This window comes from Cherax quadricarinatus, chromosome 55 (genome assembly GCF_038502225.1).
Source record: "Cherax quadricarinatus isolate ZL_2023a chromosome 55, ASM3850222v1, whole genome shotgun sequence".
Lineage (NCBI taxonomy): Eukaryota > Metazoa > Arthropoda > Malacostraca > Decapoda > Parastacidae > Cherax > Cherax quadricarinatus.
The window spans coordinates 24,043,012-24,062,933 of NC_091346.1; the positions used below are offsets into that span (position 1 = coordinate 24,043,012).

At 40.1% G+C, this 19,922-nt stretch overlaps 1 protein-coding gene across 12 annotated transcripts in view; it reads right to left on the bottom strand.

The window, feature by feature from the left end:
• The window catches only part of LOC128698972 (DDB1- and CUL4-associated factor 8), a 145,364-nt gene that overhangs the window by 78,400 nt on the left and 47,042 nt on the right, over positions 1 to 19,922 (bottom strand). The window lies entirely within an intron of this gene.

Genomic DNA, 19,922 nt, shown 5'->3' on the forward strand with positions numbered 1-19,922 from the left:
AAACCATTTGTCTCCATTCACTCCTATCAAACACGCTCACGCATGCCTGCTGGAATAAATATGACAAAAGAGGGACCGGCATTCAAGTACCAGACCTGCTGCCAGACGTGAACCAGACATGAGACGTTTTCCACTACAATGAAATAACTGACCTCCATATCAACTGCACCAGTGTTCAACGGGAAGACAACATGGCAGAAAACCTGATCAACAAAACTCCAAGGAAATGACAGGTCTGTAGGACTTTTTTCTTCAGTGCCAAACAAGGGAAAGAATTGAGCATTTAAACATGGCTGACCGGCATCCAAACACCAGCTACTGCCAGACGTACAACTAGTGAAGTGAAATTTTCATCTTTACTGACGTTCATCTGATGACTGTAGCATCATATCTGTACCACCATCATATCACCTGTACCAGTGCTAACGAGAGGGAAACACAGGAGACATCGTCAAATTAACAGTACAAAACTCCAAGGTTATAGGACGGTTATCCCTCGGTGCCAGTCGTAGGAAAGAAGTAAATAGGTAAACAGTCAAGGTTAATGTTTTAGTAGCTGACCTATATTCAACTGACCAGTGTACAGTGAGAGAATCATAGCAGAAAATGCCAAATATATCTATAAACTCAAGGAAAGTCAGGTTGTAGGTGGCGTTTACCTCCCTCAGTGTTTTAAAAATGGCCGAGTCAGCAGACCAGGTCAGGCAGTCAACAACACGACACAACCCCTGATAAATGGAATTGAGGAGGATTTGGAAGGATAAAACCATTGATTAAACCTTTCTGGTCTACCAGAACGGAAAAGAGCTAGAAGTTAATAGGTGAAGCCAGACTGTGAAGTGAGGTGGGAAGGGGAGTATGTAATAAGGGGTTAACTGAAAGGGGCCTGTGAAGTTAAGGGAAAAGTCAGCAGTGAAGAGGGTCTTGAAGAAAATTTACTAGTAATTCAGTGGTGATTGCTAAAGCAGATACTAAGTGTACTAGGTGACTGGAAAAGAGAAATAAATATTACTGTATATGAGTAAAAGAGCAAAGAGTGAAAATGGCAGGCATTAGGGGGTACAGGCTGCCATAATTATATTTATCTTTCTTCTTCAATTCCATGAAGAAAGAAATCAGTCATGGGGGCTGGAAAAGGTGAATGGAGTAACAGCGCCCTGGACAGTAAAAGCCTAACAGTTGCCATCCTACCAGAAAAGTAAATGTCACTATCGCTGCAAGGTATGGCAACACCACATACCCAAACAAAAACAGTGGCACACAGCTCTTAACCCTTTGAGGGTTTTGGTCATACTAGTACGTCTTACGCGTAGGGGTTTTTGACGTACTAGTACTCAAATTCTAGCGGCCTCAAATCTAGTGGGAGAAAGCTGGTAGGCCTTCATATGAAAGAATGGGTCTATGTGGTCAGTGTGCACAGTCTAAAAAAAATCCTGCAGCACACAGTGCATAATGAGAAAAAAAAAAACTTTGACCATTTTTTTTTAATAAATCAGCGACTTTGCAGTGTATTTTCATATGGTATTTATTGTTGTATTCTAGTTTTCTTGGTCTCATTTTATAGAATGGAAGACATATTACAGAAATTGAGATGATTTTGACTGGTTTTACAATGAAAGGTGCCTTGAAATTGAGCTCAAAGTAGCAGAAATGTTCGATTTTTACCAAACTTCAAAAGTAAACAAATCGTGCCAAGCGTGCAATACACATCAACTGGTGAGTCTAATATTCTTTCACAAGTGCACCAATAATATTTATACCATTTTTTACACTAATGCAGTAGTCTGCATAACAGTAAATCTTATATTTTTTGTGAAAATAAAAATTCAAAGTGGAAAGCAAAAGAATATAAGAGGGGCCTTGAGACGTGACTAATGACTAGAGGAAATGTCATTTTAGTGCCATGAATGTCTTTCTTGTTTATTCTGGACCCTATTCGAAAATTGGCATCTTTTGAAATTTGTGTGAAATTGGCAAAATTGCTAAATTCTGACCCCTGTACTGGATAGTTGAATTTCATAAATGGGTGGTTTCTTGCACCCATTCGATAGAAAAAATGGAGTTCTAGCGAAATATTCATGTTTTTTGTCGACTAGTACAGTGAAATTGGCCGAAAATGGGGCTCAAAGTGGGCAAAAACGCCGATGCGTAAACATCGCCGAGACCGCTAACTTTGCGAGAGCATAATTCCGTAAGTTTTCTATCAAATTTCAAACTTTTGGTGTCTTTATGATCGGGAAAAGATTCTCTATCTTTTCATAAGAGAAAATAATTTTTTTTTTTTTTAAATTTGGCCGACCCTGAGAACGAGTTTCGGAGAGGGCCTGTCGACCCTCAAAGGGTTAATGTAGCGCTCTTAAGTGGTGATATCCAAATTAATCCAGGACCTCAAACTATTGTGCAGAAGCAAAGCAGACAGATAAATGACGGTCTAGTAGCTAGGAATGATAACCTTAACTCCATATGTAATGCATACATAGGTCAATGTGAGACAATACAGCCATTATTATCTCAAACACTACCAAACAGGTGCATACACTGTACTAAAGTACACATGAAAAACAGAAAAGGCACCTTATGTAAAATGTGCAAGGGGTGGGTGCATGATGGATGTATGTACAATTATAGCAACGGTGCCAGAATTCATTTTGTGTGTAACAAATGCACTTTGGCACAGTTACCCTTTAGCAATGATGACATTGATTTACCTAATTTTAATACAAATGACCCATTGCCATATATTGATGATTATAATTGTTTTATGAAAACAGGCCTTCACTTTATTCATGTCAATGCAAGATCACGTCTTCCTAAATTGGCAGAGATTAAGATTCTAGCTAACAAAATTAGGGCGGCAGTTATAACCATCTCTGAATCCCGGTTGGATGATACGGTGACTGACGACAAGGTCAAAATAGAAGGTTACAATATAAAATGCTTAGATAGGAACAGAAAGAGTGGTGGAGTATGTCCCTATATTAGAAATGACTTGGCTTACAACCCAAGACCTGATTTAAATAACAATAAACTGGAGATTCTATGGTTTGAAGTGCTGCTTCCCAAGACTAAACCCATCTTAGTAGGAACTAGTTACCGCCCTCCTACCCAGGACCAGTTCTTAGAAGACTTTTCCAGAGTACTGTCCGGACTTGAAAATAATTGCGAGACAATAATACTGGGCGACTTCAATATCTGTTTTCAGCAGCAAAATAACGGGCTATGCAAAAGGTATAAGCAAATTCTAGGTTTAAATAGTTACATTCAACTAATTAATAAACCAACCCGGATCACACAGTTCTCAGCCACCCTAATTGACCACATACTTTGTAACCGCACTGAGAACATTAGTCAGTCAGGCGTCATTACCACAGGTCTTAGTGATCATTTCATCATTTACTGCACCAGGAAAATCACTAGGGATAGGATAGGCCTACACAGGACAATAAAAATGAGGTCAACTAGAAACTACAGTAAAGAAACACTGGTAAATAGGCTACACAATTGTGACTGGACAGAGATAAGTTGCACGGACGTAAACGATGCCTGGGAAAAATTCAAAACAATGTTCAGTACCATCCTTGACAATATTGCACCAGTTCAAGAGGTTAGGATTAAACGAAGAACTGAACCCTGGATGACTACTGAGATATTAGATATGAAATTCAGAGACCAGCTGCTAAAAAGATTTAAAGCAAACAGACAGGATATTGCAGCACTAAATGAATTCCAAAGGGTGAGGAACAGTACAGAGACTTATAAAAGGAGCAAAGGCAAAGCACTATTGCTCAAAAATTGAAGAGTATAAGCATAACCCCAGAAAACTCTGGCAACAACTAAAACAGTTGGGGTATAGCCATAAGCCAGTAGATAGGTCTAACATAGTACTCACTATCGATAATGAGGTATGCCATGAAACATCTAAGGTGGCAAATTGCTTTAATTCCTACTACACATCTGTTGCATCAACACTAGTAAGTAAACTACCAGCTGCATCAAATACCTTTAACACAGACTGATAAGTTTCAAGCATACTAAACCAATAAAGGGGTAACCCCAAACAGTTGTCAAGTAGTAAGTGTTTCTCATGACTTTATTCAAAAAGAACTAAGCAGGTTAAACCCAACTAAGAGCACAGGCCCTGATAACATCCCGTCTAAGTTCCTAAAAGATGGTGCTTCTGAACTGTCAATCCCTATTGCTCACATAATAAATCTATCAATCACCACTAATACCGTACCTGAGGGGTTCAAGGAGGCCAGAGTTACTCCTATCTTCAAGAAAAATAGTAGGTCTGATGTCAGCAACTATAGGCCTGTTAGTATACTCGGTATAATATCCAAAATTCTAGAGAGGGCGGTGTACTCTCAAGTAGTTAAGTACCTTAATGACAACAACATTCTCCATAGCTATCAATCGGGCTTTAGAAGATCTTACTAAACCGACACCTCCCTAATTAATCTGATGGATTACCTGTGAACTGAAATGTCAAAGGGGAACCTCATAGGTATGGTAACCTTAGACCTGCAAAAGGCCTTCGATACTGTCAACCACAATATATTATGTAAGAAACTTCAAGCTATCGGTATAGGTTCTGTAGACTGGTTTAAGTCCTACCTTAGCAACAGGAGACAAACTGTCAAAATCAACAAAACGGAATCAGAACCCCTGCCAATAGCATGTGGAGTTCCCCAAGGTAGTATTCTAGGTCCCTTATTATTCTTATGTTATGTCAATGACATGCCTATCAGTGTCAAGTGCAAACTCCTACTGTATGCAGATGACAGTGCCCTGTTAGTGTCAGGTAAAGACCCACAAGATATAGCTAATGTTTTAACACTGGAACTGGAGTCCTGCAGCAAATGGTTAGTAGACAACAAACTATCATTACACCTAGGGAAAACTGAAGCCATTCTCTTTGGCACGAAACATAAACCGAGAAGGGTAAATAATTTTAATGTCCAGTGTAATGGGGAGCCCATCACTTTGGTTTCATCAGTAAAATATCTGGGAATCCCTTTGACCCATGCATGTCAGGAGAATTGATAGGGAACAGTGTAGTAAAGAAAGCGAATGCCAGACTGAAGTTCCTGTGTAGACAAGCACAGTGTCTACCTACTGAGGCTCGCAGGACCCTATGTCTAGCCCTTATACAATGCCATATGGATTACACTTGCTCTTCATGGTACTCTGCCTTGATAAAAAAAACTGAAAGATAGACTGCAAATCACCCAAAACAAAATTGTAAGATTCATCCTGGGGCTGGGACCAAGAGAACATGTAGGCCAGGATGAATTACAGCAGTTGGATATGCTGAATGTTGAAGACAGAGTAAAACAACTGAAGCTAAATCATGTTTATAAAATTGCTCACAAACAGTGTCCAGAATATCTTGCTGTCAATTTTGTCAAGGTTGGGAACCAAAGCAATCATAGTACTAGGGGGAGAGAGCACAACTTTGTAGTACCCACAGTCATTGGCCAGGCTTCAAACACTTTTTATTGTACAGCAATAAAGGAATGGAACAGACTACCCGCACATGTCAAAGCCAGTAATAGCATGAACCAGTTCAAGAAGAGTGCCAAAAGGTGTCTGATGAATGTAGCTACAGAAAGGGAGGGGAGTGATTTTCTATTTTTTAGCTAACATAAGTATAAATTTAACTTTATTCCTAGTAATGACCCTTGTATTGTAGATAGTCTTAATGACCCTCGGGTAGTAGTCTTTTTAGTATGAGGGAGGTGAAAGTGTATAAACTAAGGGAGGAGGAAGTTCGAGAGAGATACAAGCGACTATTGGCAGAAAGGTGGGCTAGTGCAAAGATGAGTAGTGGGGGGGTTGAAGAGGGTTGGAATAGTTTTAAAAATGCAGTATTAGAATGTGGGGCAGAAGTTTGTAGTTATAGGAGGGTGGGGGCAGGAGGAAAGAGGAGTGATTGGTGGAATGATGAAGTAAAGGGTGTGATAGAGAAAAAGGTAGCTTATGAGAGGTTTTTACAAAGCAGAAGTGTTATAAGAAGAGCAGAGTATATGGAGAGTAAAAGAAAGGTGAAGAGAGTGCAAAAGGAGAGCAGATGATAGAGTGGGAGAGGCACTGTCAAGAAATTTTAATGAAAATAAGAAAAAATTTTGGAGTGAGTTAAACAAGTTAAGAAAGCCTAGGGAAAGTATGGATTTGTCAGTTAAAAACAGAGTAGGGGAGTTAGTAGATGGGGAGAGGGAGCTATTAGGTAGATGGCGAGAATATTTTGAGGAACTTTTAAATGTTGAGGAAGAAAGGGAGGCGGTAATTTCATGCACTGGCCAGGGAGGTATACCATCTTTTAGGAGTGAAGAAGAGCAGAATGTAAGTGTGGTGGAGGTACGTGAGGCATTATGTAGAATGAAAGGGATTAAAGCAGCTGGAACTGATGGGATCATGACAGAAATGTTAAAAGCAGGGGGGGATATAGTGTTGGAGTGGTTGGTACTTTTATTTAATAAATGTATGAAAGAGGGGAAGGTACCTAGGGATTGGCGGAGAGCATGTATAGTCCCTTTATATAAAGGGAAAGGGGACAAAAGAGAATGTAAAAATTATAGAGGAATAAGTTTACTGAGTATACCAGGAAAAGTATACGGTAGGGTTATAACTGAAAGAATTAGAGGTAAGACAGAATGTAGGATTGCGGATGAGCAGGGAGGCTTCAGAGTGGGTAGGGGATGTGTAGATCAAGTGTTTACATTGAAGCATATATGTGAACAGTATTTAGATAAAGGTAGGGAAGTTTTTATTGCATTTATGGATTTAGAAAAGGCATATGATAGAGTGGATAGAGGAGCAATGTGGCAGATGTTGCAAGTATATGGAATAGGTGGTAAGTTACTAAATGCTGTAAAGAGCTTTTATGAGGATAGTGAGGCTCAGGTTAGGGTGTGTAGAAGAGAGGGAGAATACTTCCTGGTAAAAGTAGATCTTAGACAGGGATGTGTAATGTCACCATGGTTGTTTAATATATTTATAAATGGGGTTGTAAAAGAAGTAAATGCTAGGGTGTTCGGGAGAGGGGTGGGATTAAATTATGAGGAATCAAATTCAAAATGCTGATGATACTGTGCTTATGGGAGATTCTAAAGAAAAATTACAAAGGCTAGTGGATGAGTTTGAGAATGTGTGTAAAGGTAGAAAGTTGAAAGTGAACATAGAAAAGAGTAAGGTGATGAGGGTATCAAATGATTTAGATACAGAAAAATTGGATATCAAATTGGGGAGGAGGAGTATGGAAGAAGTGAATGTTTTCAGATACTTGGGAGTTGACGTGTCGGTGGATGGATTTATGAAGGATGAGGTTAATCATAGAATTGATGAGGGAAAAAAGGTGAGTGGTGCGTTGAGGTATATGTGGAGTCAAAAAACGTTATCTATGGAGACATAGAAGGGAATGTATGAAAGTATAGTAGTACCAACACTCTTATATGGATGTGAAGCTTGGGTGGTAAATGCAGCAGCGAGGAGACGGTTGGAGGCAGTGGAGATGTCCTGTCTAAGGGCAATGTGTGGTGTAAATATTATGCAGAAAATTCGGAGTGTGGAAATTAGGAGAAGGTGTGGAGTTAATAAAAGCATTAGTCAGAGGGCAGAAGAGGGGTTGTTGAGGTGGTTTGGTCATTTAGAGAGAATGGATCAAAGTAGAATGACATGGAAAGCATATAAATCTATAGGGGAAGGAAGGAGGGGTAGGGGTCGTCCTCGAAAGGGTTGGAAAGAGGGGGTAAAGGAGGTTTTGTGGGCGAGGGGCTTGAATTTCCAGCAAGCGTGCATGAGCGTGTTAGATAGGAGTGAATGGAGACGAATGATACTTGGGACCTGACGATCTGTTGGAGTGTGAGCAGGGTAATATTTAGTGAAGGGATTCAGGGAAACCGGTTATTTTCATATAGTCGGACTTGAGTCCTGGAAATGGGAAGTACAATGCCTGCACTTTAAAGGAGTGGTTTGGGATATTGGCAGTTTGGAGGGATATGTTGTGTATCTTTATACGTATATGCTTCTAAACTGTTGTATTCTGAGCACCTCTGCAAAAGCAGTGATAATGTGTGAGTGTGGTGAAAGTGTTGAATGATGATGAATGTATTTTCTTTTTGGGGATTTTCTTTCTTTTTTGGGTCACCCTGCCTCGGTGGGAGACGGCCGACTTGTTGAAAAAAAAAAAAATATGATGTTATCTTCATTATAGAATAATAAGAAAATATTATAACCTTTATATTATAATATTAAGGTAAAGAACCCCAATGGAAATAAGTCACTCTGTCTGGCTTTTTTGGGTTATCCTAGGTTCTCTACACATATGCTGCAATGTATGATAATTCTATGTAACTGTATTTGTGTATACCTGAATAAACTTATTTACTTACGTATCCATTACTAACATTTTTTACTAGTTGTGCTCACCCTACCATACAAAGTTAACTGACTACCCAAAAGTGTCTGCATTTAATAATCAACAAAAGTTTTTGAAGATTCAAGAGAAAGTAATAAATTCCATGTTACACATTAACCCTTTCAGGGCCCCCAAGCCCTCTCAGAGACTTGTTCTCAGGGTCGCCAAAATTTCAAAAAAAAAAAAAAAAAAAATTATTTTTTCTTATGAAAAGATAGTTTTTTTTCTAAACATTATAGGCTAAACAAAAAATTTTTACCATCAATACTTACCGAGATATGGAGGCGTGAAGTTTACAGAAAATGCCCCATATATGGTAACATCGCTGACTGCCGTCACCAGGTATTACTTTATTTTGTTTTTTAGGTACTATTTTCTATTATTTTTTAATTTTTTTTTCCCAAGTAACTTTTATGGTCTGTGAGACCAATATGAGCACTAAGTTTTTCTCTATTTACTACACAACTGCACAAGCACTGTTGTCCTTATATTGTTTATAATTGCTGTTTACATACACAAACGATATAAAATGTTGTTTATTACTATTTTTCTATATTTTATATACACATATACAGTCACAGGGAATGTTTCTAGAAGTTCTGCAGCCTGTGGAAGTCTCTGAAACATGGTGTCATGCACAGTGGTGTTTTACACTCCTCACACATAAAACGAGTGTCTCTGCGTTGTGAGCGTTTTTTTGTATGTGCACAGACGTAAAACCTCTTCTGAGCCTTTTTCTTGAAAGCAGTAGCAGGCAGTTTTACTAGGAAGTGATCACCATGCTTCAGACGAGAAGGTAGTTGTTGATAATTTAGTGGGCGATCTATTGCAGGTGTTGTTCCTTGGTACTTGAATACTATTTGTCTGATGACAGAAACAGAATTCGCCATATGGTGGTTTGTTTCTGGTCCTCATCTTATACATATTATAAGCATTGAGCACAGAAATGTCCAGAAGATGGAAAAAGAGTTTTATGTACCACTTATAACTCTTGCGAACACAATCAGCAAACCCAATCTGCATGTCACATTTGTCCACTGAGCGCATATTGAGGGTGTAATCAATCACAGCTGCAGGTTTTAGAATGGGTTCATTGCTCTCTCTATGCTGCCTGCCAGTGTTTGTCATTTCGTTAGGGTGAACTGATGACAACAGTGTGACATCTCGTTTGTCATGCCACCGAAATGCTATGATGTCATTGGTAGCAAACGCCTGCACCTCACCTCTACGAGTGCCAGCGTCAAACCTGGGCATGTTTACGATTTGCATGCACTGTGCCACACACATCTGCCATGTTCACTCGCAAAAAAATCACTGAGTGAGGGGCTTGTGTACCAGTTATCAGTATATAATATATGCCCCTTACCAAGGTATGGTTCTATCATTGTTCTAACCACATCACCAGAGATGCCCAATAACTTCCTGGTACTTTGCAATGTATAACTTCCAGTGTACACAATAATATCCAATACAAGACCACTAACAATCACAAAGCACAAACAACTTTATACTGAAGTGTTTCCTCTTGCTTGGTATGTACTGCTTGAATGAGTGCCTTCCTTTGAACAGAATCAAAGATTCGTCAATTACAAGCTTCCTGAAAGGATAAAAATACATACTGAATTTCTCTTTCAGATACACAAACACATTCCTAATCTTATATAACCTGTCGTTTCTGTCAGGCCTGGTTTTGTCTGAGAAGTGAAGCACACGTAATAGTAGCACAAATCGATTCACTTCCATTATATCACTGAAACCTGGGGTTGCAATCAGGCAGTCTGTTGACCAGTATGATTTCACACTGTGCTTATATACATGTGGCATAAGCATTATTGTGGCAAAGAAAAGATACATCTCAGTCACAGCTGTCTCCTTCCACTTGTGTAGCCGTGAGCTTGGTGAAAGTACTGTGTTTTCCATGGTGTACTCGTAGTATCTGTTGCTTTCCCTGACAATAATTTCCATCAGGGGTTCGTCAAAGAATAACTCGAAACATTCCAGTTCAGTGGCATTGTTCCCCAGTGTACAACATGGCCGTATTCCACTTTGGCTTTCATCAAACTGGTGGGGATTTGGAACAAAATTGACAGCTTCCTGCCAATCCCAGGTGCGGTCTGCTGGTGGGTACTGGACATTGACAGGTGGTTGTGGTTGTGGAGGCTGGTGTGGTGGGTGGGTGGGTGGGTGGGTGGGTGGGGGATGGTGGCCATTGTTGTAGATCAGCTGAGGCAGCAGCGTGGGTGCCAGCATGGCCCACTGCTGGTGCCTCATGGCCGGCACCACCACCACCACCACCATGCACATTTTCCATCCCAACTGCAACACTATCATCGTCATTTTCACTGTCTGTTCCTGTTGTATAGCCACGGGATGTACTCCTTCCCCTTGGAATGGCATATGGCACACTACCAGAGCGCATATATCGTCATATAAACTGACGCTTCACTGAAGAATATTCCAATTCACTATTGCTACTGGAAGTGTTTTCAAGAGCTTGTAGTTCATATTCACTATAACTATCATCACGAATGCTCACATCTGAGATTTGGGAAAATAGGAATTTCCTCTTTGATTCTGGTACAACTGAATGTGAACAAGACGGCCCAGCAGAAGAGGTGGAAGGCTGAGGGTCATCTGGGTTTTCCTCACTATTACCGATATTATGGTCATTAGTTTCGGTCAAAACCTCACCAAAACCTTGAAACTCATCTTCACTGGCACTTCCATCTGTATTAGAACTGTAACTGGGGAACAAAAGTGCCCCAATTCGCCGAGGAGTGAGCAATGTGGCAGATGTTGCAAGTATATGGAATAGGTGGTAAGTTATTAAATGCTGTAAAGAGTTTTTATGAGGATAGTGAGGCTCAGGTTAGGGTGTGCAGAAGAGAGGGAGATTACTTCCCGGTAAAAGTAGGTCTTAGACAGGGATGTGTAATGTCACCATGGTTGTTTAATATATTTATAGATGGGGTTGTGAAGGAAGTAAATGCTAGGGTGTTCGGGAGAAGGGTGGGATTAAATTTTGGGGAATCAAATTCAAAATGGGAATTGACACAGTTACTTTTTGCTGATGATACTGTGCTTATGGGAGATTCTAAAGAAAAATTGCAAAGGTTAGTGGATGAGTTTGGGAATATGTGTAAAGGTAGAAAGTTGAAAGTGAACATAGAAAAGAGTAAGGTGATGAGGGTATCAAATGATTTAGATAAAGAAAAATTGGATATCAAACTGGGGAGGAGGAGTATGGAAGAAGTGAATGTTTTCAGATACTTGTGAGTTGACGTGTCGGCGGATGGATTTATGAAGGATGAGGTTAATCATAGAATTGATGAGGGAAAAAAGGCGAGTGGTGCGTTGAGGTATATGTGGAGTCAAAAAACGTTATCTATGGAGGCAAAGAAGGGAATGTATGAAAGTATAGTAGTACCAACACTCTTATATGGGTGTGTAGCTTGGGTGGTAAATGCAGCAGCGAGGAGACGGTTGGAGGCAATGGAGATGTCCTGTTTAAGGGCAATGTGTGGTGTAAATATTATGCAGAAAATTCGGAGTGTGGAAATTAGGAAAAGGTGTGGAGTTAATAAAAGTATTAGTCAGAGGGCAGAAGAGGGGTTGTTGAGGTGGTTTGGTCATTTAGAGAGAATGGATCAAAGTAGAATGACATGAAAAGCATATAAATCTATAAGGGAAGAAAGGCGGGGTAGGGGGTCGTCCTCGAAAGGGTTGGAGAGAGGGGGTAAAGGAGGTTTTGTGGGCAAGGGGCTTGGACTTCCAGCAAGCGTGCGTGAGCGTGTTAGATAGGAGTGAATGGAGACGAATGGTACTTGGGACCTGACGATCTGTTGGAGTGTGAGCACGGTAATATTTAGTGAAGGGATTCAGGGAAACCGGTTATTTTCATATAGTCGGACTCGAGTCCTGGAAATGGGAAGTACAATGCCTGCACTTTAAAGGAGGGGTTTGGGATATTGGCAGTTTGGAGGGATATGTTGTGTATCTTTATACGTATATGCTTCTAAACTGTTGTATTCTGAGCACCTCTGTAAAAACAGTGATAATGTGTGAGTGTGGTGAAAGTGTTGAATGATGATGAAAGTATTTTCTTTTTGGGGATTTTCTTTCTTTTTTGGGTCACCCTGCCTCGGTGGGAGATGGCCGACTTGTTGAAAAAAAAAAAAAAATATTCATATTCAAAAATGTTTTTTGTGAACACAATGATTCAATTATATTCCTGTCAACAATGGATAAAAGGTTCAAAGTGATTGTTTCAGTTATGATGTGGGAGTAAGGTGAGTAAGTGTGTACCGAGTATTTAGCATTCAGTCTAGAGTGATTAAGTGGCTTTTGAGAAGAGTCTTAAATTGATTTTCAGACTGGGTTACTTTAATATTTTCTGGTAATGAATTCCATATTTTGGGGCCCTTTATGTGCACATTTTTTTTACACAGTGTGATATGGACACGAGGTATATCAAAAAGAGATCTGTGTCTTGTGGTCATATGTCCTGTTTAGGTTGGCGAGGAGAAGTTTGAGTGGAGGGTTTATATTTGCGTGTATTGTTCCGTGTATGTAGTAGGCACATGAGTAAGTATGGATGTTCTTAATGGTGAGCAGATTCAGACTTTTGAAAATTGGTGGAGTATGCTGGCGGGAGTGGGAATTTGTTATCATTCTTACTACTGCCTTTTGCTGGGTTATTAGGGGTTTTAGGTGACTGAATGTTGTTGATCCCATGCACAAATTCCATATGTAAGATAAGGGTATATGAGTGAATGGTACAGTGCCAGGAGAGCTGATTGTGGAACGTAGTACCTTATCTTTGATAGTATGCCTACAATCTCGAAGATTTTCTTGGTGATTTGTTGTGTGTGTGTCCGGAACTTAAGGCTACTGTCAAGGTGGGTACCTAGGAATTTTCCCTCTGAGTCTTGTGACTGATGATCCATTTGGCATTATGTTAATTGAATCATTTACAGCTTTGTTTTCACTCTGAATGAAATAGGTTTTGTCAGTGTTCAGGGTAAGTTTGTTAGTCATCATTTTTTTTTTATTATCACACTGGCCGATTCCCACCAAGGCAGGGTGGCCCGAAAAAGAAAAACTTTCACCATCATTCACTCCATCACTGTCTTGCCAGAAGGGTGCTTTACACTACAGTTTTTAAACTGCAACATTAACACCCCTCCATCATCCAGGCAGATATTTTCTGTAATTCAGCATTGACTGTGTTTGCTAGTATGACTGTGTTTGGGTGGGAAAAGACGTATGTAGTGTCATCAAATAATATGGGTTTGAGTAGCTGTGATGCATTCGGTAGATCACTGATGTAGATGAGAAAGAGGAGTGGTCCAAGGATGCTTCCTTGTGGGACTCCTACTGTGATTGGTTGGGTGGAAGAGTTTGCATCATTTGCATACACATATTGAGTTCTGTTACTAACGTATGATTTTAGGTAGTTGAGGGAGTGGCCTCTGATATCAGAGTGCATTAATTTGAAATACAGCAGTTCATGGTCGACTGTATCGAAAGCTTTACGTAAATTAATGAAAATGCCCATCGGGACTTCTTTCTTTTCAAGTGCGGTATATATTAGTTCTAGCATGTGTATGATAGTTATGTCACTACTGCATGACCAGTGACAAATGTTTAGCAATGAGAATGTTTAAGGGCCATAAACTGAACATGAGAATACTTCTCAACTTTATTAATGATAAAAAAAATAATCTTAGTAATATTGAGGAAACAAACTCAAATACCACTGAGTACAGGTAACAGATCCTATATTTATTTATTCATCTTCAACAATGCAAAAAAAAAAAAAAAATACTGTAAAAAACTCGAAAAATAAAGAAAAACACTGCAATATCAGAGAAACACTAGTTCCAATTTGACCTTGAGTACAGGTAACATCTCAGTGAATCTGATCTTACATTTCCTTGCCTTCAATATGCAAAATCATCTATCACATCATCAAAATCAATGATTTTCCCTATATAGGCTCATTTGTACTTTGTTAATATATAATAGGCTGTGCAAGAAAGGTATGAAATACCGACAATATATAAGTTTAGACACATGCAACATCTGGATATCTTTATTGTTGACGTTTTGCCATCCAGTGGCTTTATCAATACAGATTCTAGGACATAATTAGAAGACAGTAGAACTATATACAAAAGATGAGGCAATCAGTCCCTCAGCCTTGGAGTTAGTGGTGGAGGACAATCTCCAGCCACTGGATGGCGAAACGTCAACAATAAAGATATCCAGATGTTGCACATAATAGGCTATATAGAAACGAAGGATTCTTCTCTTATGTTGGTGTAGCACTGTTTTGGGCATTAGTGTCACCTCCTTTAGAGGCTCTATGGTGTCACCCCCTAAATGGTGTCACCCAGGGCGACTTGTCATCCCCCTTACGACACCCCTGGGTAGTTTCAAATTTAGTTTGGATAAATACACGAGTGAGAGAGGTTGAATATGAGTGGGACTTGCATGTGAGTAAATAGAATTTTTTTTTTTTTTTTTTTTTTTCAACAAGCCGGTCGTCTCCCACCGAGGCAGGGTGACCCAAAAAAGAAAGAAAATCCCCAAAAAGAAAATACTTTCATCATCATTCAACACTTTCACCACACTCACACATTATCACTGCTTTTGCAGAGGTGCTCAGAATATAACAGTTTAGAAGCATATACGTATAGAGATACACAACATATCCCTCCAAACTGCCAATATCCCAAACCCCTCCTTTAAAGTGCAGGCATTGTACTTCCCATTTCCAGGACTCAAGTCCGACTATATGAAAATAACCGGTTTCCCTGAATCCCTTCACTAAATATTACCCTGCTCACACTCCAACAGATCGTCAGGTCCCAAGTATCATTCGTCTCCATTCACTCCTATCTAACACGCTCATGCACGCTTGCTGGAAGTCCAAGCCCCTCACCCACAAAACTTCCTTTACCCCCTCTTTCCAACCCTTTCGAGGACGACCCCTACCCCTCTTTCCTTCCCCTATAGATTTATATGCTTTCCATGTCATTCTACTTTGATCCATTCTCTCTAAATGACCAAACCACCTCAACAACCCCTCTTCTGCCCTCTGACTAATGCTTTTATTAACTCCACACCTTCTCCTAATTTCCACACTCCGAATTTTCTGCATAATATTTACACCACACATTGCCCTTAGACAGGACATCTCCACTGCCTCCAACCGTCTCCTCGCTGCTGCATTTACCACCCAAGCTTCACATCCATATAAGAGTGTTGGTACTACTATACTTTCATACATTCCCTTCTTTGCCTCCATAGATAACGTTTTTTGACTCCACATATACCTCAACGCACCACTCACCTTTTTTCCCTCATCAATTCTATGATTAACCTCATCCTTCATAAATCCATCCGCCGACACGTCAACTCCCAAGTATCTGAAAACATTCACTTCTTCCATACTCCTCCTCCCCAATTTGATATCCAATTTTTCTTTATCTAAATCATTTGATACCCTCATCACCTTACTCTTTTCTATGTTCACTTTCAACTTTCTACCTTTACACACATTCTCAAACTCATCCACTAACCTTTGCAATTTTTCTTTAGAATCTCCCATAAGCACAGTATCATCAGCAAAAAGTAACTGTGTCAATTCCCATTTTGAATTTGATTCCCCATAATTTAATCCCACCCCTCTCCCGAACACCCTAGCATTTACTTCTTTTACAACCCCATCTATAAATATATTAAACAACCATGGTGACATTACACATCCCTGTCTAAGACCTACTTTTACCGGGAAGTATTCTCCCTCTTTTCTACACACCCTAACCTGAGCCTCACTATCCTCATAAAAGCTCTTTACAGCATTTAGTAACTTACCACCTATTCCATATACTTGCAACATCTGCCACATTGCTCCTCTATCCACTCTATCATATGCCTTTTCTAAATCCATAAATGCAATAAAAACTTCCCTACCTTTATCTAAATACTGTTCACATATATGCTTCAATGTAAACACTTGATCTACACATCCCCTACCCACTCTGAAACCTCCTTGTTCGTCCGCAATTCTACATTCTGTCTTACCTCTAATTCTTTCAATTATAACCCTACCGTATACTTTTCCTGGTATACTCAGTAAACTTATTCCTCTATAATTTTTACAATCTCTTTTGTCCCCTTTCCCTTTATATAAAGGGACTATACATGCTCTCCACCAATCCCTAGGTACCTTCCCCTCTTTCATACATTTATTAAACAAAAGTACCAACCACTCCAACACTATATCCCCCCCTGCTTTTAACATTTCTGTCATGATCCCATCAGTTCCAGCTGCTTTACCCCCTTTCATTCTACGTAATGCCTCACGTACCTCCACCACACTTACAGTCTGCTCTTCTTCACTCCTAAAAGATGGTATACCTCCCTGGCCAGTGCATGAAATTACCGCCTCCCTTTCTTCCTTAACATTTAAAAGTTCCTCAAAATATTCTCGCCATCTACCTAATACCTCCCTCTCCCCATCTACTAACTCCCCTACTCTGTTTTTAACTGACAAATCCATACTTTCCCTAGGCTTTCTTAACTTGTTTAACTCACTCCAAAATTTTTTCTTATTTTCATTAAAATTTCTTGACAGTGCCTCTCCCACTCTTTCATCTGCTCTCCTTTTGCACTCTCTCACCACTCTCTTCACCTTTCTTTTACTCTCCATATACTCTGCTCTTCTTATAACACTTCTGCTTTGTAAAAACCTCTCGTAAGCTACCTTTTTCTCTTTTATCACACCCTTTACTTCATCATTCCACCAATCACTCCTCTTTCCTCCTGCCCCCACCCTCCTATAACCACAAACTTCTGCCCCACATTCTAATACTGCATTTTTAAATAGAATTATCAAAGCATATTGCTTGGGTAGCGTTTATTCTGTGAGTGGGTTGGATCTGTGAAGGACCTGCCAAGTACATGTATAGGCCAACAGGCCTACTGCAGTGTTTCTCCTTTCTTATGTTCTTATTGCTTGGGTAGCATTGAAAATTGGGGTGGGCAAATATAATGCTAGTGGGATAGATTGTGAAGGACCTGCCTAGTATGGGCCAACAGGCCTACTGCAGTGTTCCTACTTTCTTATGTTCATATGTTCTTATAACATAAGAACATAAGAAAATAAGAAAGGAGGAACACTGCAGCAGGCCTGTTGGCCCCTACTAGGCAGGTCCTTCACAATCCATCCCACTAACAAAACATTTGCCCAACCCAACTTTTAATGTCACCCAAGAAATAAGCTCTGAACACTCTGGGAGTTTCAGAGTGATACACCAATAAAGGCTTCACTTTGCAATCACCACTAGCATTAGCACACATCAAGAGAGTAAGCCTGTCTTTCACAGGCTTATGTCCTGAGAGTGCCTTTTCCTCCTCAGTAATGTAGGTCCTGTTTGGCATTTTCTTCCAAAACAGGCCTGTTTCATCACAATTAAACACTTGTTCAGGTTTCAGTCCTTCACTGTCTATGTACTCCTTGAATTCCTGCATATATTTTTCAGCCGCTTTTTGGTCCGAACTGGCAGCCTCACCATGCCTTATCACACTATCTATGCCACTACGATTCTTAAATCTCTCAAACCAACCTTTGCTGGCCTCAAATTCACTCACATCACTAGTTGCAGGCACTTCCTAGCCTTTTCACATATGATTGCTTGAGAGATGCTATCTCCTGATATCTGGTTTTCGTTTATCCACACCAATAACAGTCTCTCAACATCTTCTATCACTTGCAATCTCTTATTCGAAAACAAAGTTGCACCTTTGGCAAGAACAGCGATGGTTGATTGGGGTTTCGTATACAACCTGGCCAGCTCGGAGACACGCACTCCACTTTCGTACTTAGCAATTATCTCTTTCTTCATATCCATAGTAATTCTCACCCTTTTTGCTGTAGGGTTGGCACTAGAAGCTTTCTTGGGGCCCATGGTGACTTATTTTGCAGGTAAAATCACTAAAAACGCTGTGATAATATGAAATGCTCCGATTGTGTGCTTGGAAGCGACTGCGGTAGCTGGCTTGTAAACACTGGCACCCATGGGAGAAGTGAAGTGTGCTCAGGCCACACGTGGACGTGCCTCGAACGAATCGCGTTGGGCGAATTTTTAACGCTAGCCGAGGAAAAATTTTTGCGCTAAAATGTATCGCTAGCTGGATTTAACGTTAGGTGATGCCATCGTTAGCTGAGGGTCCACTGTACTTACATATATCCTTTCTAAATCTAAACTTGTCTAATTTAAGAACAGAAGAACACTGCAGAAAGCCTATTGGCCCATGCAAGGCAGGTCCTTATCAAAACGACCTCTACCCAAAGCCCCTCCCACTCATATATTTGTCCAATCTCTTTTTAAAGCTACCCTACTGGGAAGACTGTTCCACGCATCCACAACTCTCTTAGAAAGCCAGTACTTACCTATGTCCTTTTTAAATCTAAATTTTTCCAACTTAAATCCATTATTTCTAGGTCTTACCTGGTTCGACACCCTCAGTACTTTATTAATATCTCCTTTGTTTAAACCCGTCATCCACTTATACACTTCAATGATATCTCCCCTCATTCTATATCTCTCCAGAGAGTGGAGATTTAAGGCTTTAAGTCTATCTTCATATGGGAGAATCCTTACACAGTGAATCATTTTAGTCATTCTTCTCTGTATGTTCTCCAATGAGTGTATATCCATCCTGTAGAGAGGAGACCAAAACTGAGCGGCATAATCCAAATGAGGCCTCATCGGTGAAGCCCGTGAAAGTTGAAAACGCGAACGTTGAGGGAGACCTGTATATACAGTGGACCCCCGCATAACGATCACCTCCCAATGCGACCAATTATGTAAGTGTATTTATGTAAGTGCGTTTGTACGTGTATGTCTGGGGGTCTGAAATGGACTAATCTACTTCACAATATTCCTTATGGGAACAAATTCGGTCAGTACTGGCACCTGAACATACTTCTGGAATGAAAAAATATCGTTAACCGGGGGTCCACTGTATAAACATGTACATATATGTGCAGTGTGACCCAAGCGTAAGTAGAAGTAACAAGACGCACCTGAAATCTTGCTTGTTTATAAGAAAAAAAAGACACCAGCAATCCTACCATCAGCTTTTGTTTTACACTCACTTGGCAGGACGGTAGTACCTCCCTGGGTGGTTGCTGTCTACCAACCTACATACTGTATATTTTTTTTTTAACAAACCGGCCATATCCCACCAAGGCAGGGTGGCCCAAAAAGAAAAACAAAAGTTTCTCTTTTAAATTTAATAATTTATATGGGAGAAGGGGTTACTAGCCCCTTGCTCCCGGCATTTTAGTCGCCTCTTACAACACGCATGGCTTACGGAGGAAGAATTCTGTTCCACTTCCCCATGGAGATAAGAGGAAATAAACAAGAACAAGAACTAGAAAGAAAATATAATGCAGAGAATTCGTAGTTTGGAAGTTAGGAGGAGGTGCGGG